The sequence below is a fragment of the Morone saxatilis genome, unplaced genomic scaffold (genome assembly GCF_004916995.1).
Source record: "Morone saxatilis isolate NCDOM2014 unplaced genomic scaffold, NCSU_SB_2.0 Contig10, whole genome shotgun sequence".
NCBI classification, from domain to species: Eukaryota; Metazoa; Chordata; class Actinopteri; family Moronidae; genus Morone; species Morone saxatilis.
In genome coordinates, this window is record NW_023339652.1 from 3,504,439 (window position 1) to 3,505,670 (window position 1,232).

A 1,232-nucleotide genomic window follows, 5' to 3' on the forward strand; every position below is an offset into this window, starting at 1 on the left:
TTTTTTTTTTTTTTTTACAGTGAAGGCATTCTTTCAGGATGGCGCCAGGCAGCTCAATGCTTGCAGACAGCTGTGGCGCGACGCAACTTAAGGAGGGTCTCTCAGTGTCATCAGTTAAGGGGAGGGGCCTGCCCTAATTGAATATAACGTGGGCCAGGAGAGATGCAGAAGTGCTGCAAGATTTTTTTTCAATGACCTTGTCAAAAAAGATATTATTAAAATATGGTTATTCCTTTTTAGTGGGCCTAATAAAACTGAACACCCCAGTTATGCATGGGAACATAGCGGGGTGCTTAGTTGATGGTGCAGGAAGTTATTACGGCAGCTTAAATTCATCTATAAGACATTAACATGTACAAGCATAAATAGACTATTAATAGAAAAACAAATAAACAAATAAAAATACATTTTAAACATCAACTCCTTATAAAAACGCCTGAAACAATAAATTCAACTAAAATTACTGAAGACTACATAAATATTTTGTCTCAGTATATCTGTTTGGGTACACCAGCGATTCAATTGTGCACTTTAACACTCTGCTGCAGTTTGTGTGTGTACAGCCAAAGAGGAAAAGACAGGCTGCAGCAGAGCCTGTTGCTCTGGGGCCAATGGCAGGTTGCGGGACATGTAGGCTCTTAAAATTGTGACAGTGCGTCCTCTCGCGGTGACAGGCACACTATTCTAATGGCACATCCGAACTGAGCAGATCTCCTCACCGTGAAGCAGCCACGGACAAGGACGCCTGGGAGACTGAGCTTATATTAAAAAAAAAAAAAGAAACTAAAAAATGTTTCCTAATGTAGAAAATGCAGGCTATCATTGGCTGTCAGTTAACTTACCAGTATGTGTGCAGTACCCACTGCAGCAACTCAAACAGACAAGCAACAATGGCTCATGTCATTATTTATTCAAAACAGTGCATTAAATGTAACAGGATAGCGCACACAGGGAGTGATTTACCCCCACCTCGCTTTCCATCTTTTTTTTTTTTTGTTTTATCCCAGTTTAACAAATGAGCAACTATCATTTAAAAGGCGACCCACAGAGGAATCCACACGGGCATGGAGCTGTGCGTTTCTCGGCGCTGTTCACTTCACTGCGCGGCGGAAAGAGGGGGCTGCTCTCCTTGGGGAAGTATTTCATGTCTAAAGAACCAGTTTGGCTTCCTCATATAGTTTAAGACCGGCAGTGTGTAATGATAGAGTAGGGTATCTGTGTGTGTGTGTGTG

At 42.0% G+C, this 1,232-nt stretch overlaps 1 protein-coding gene across 1 annotated transcript in view; it reads right to left on the minus strand.

Moving 5' to 3' along the window:
• The window catches only part of gata3 (GATA binding protein 3), a 13,377-nt gene that overhangs the window by 11,148 nt on the left and 997 nt on the right, over positions 1 to 1,232 (minus strand). The window lies entirely within an intron of this gene.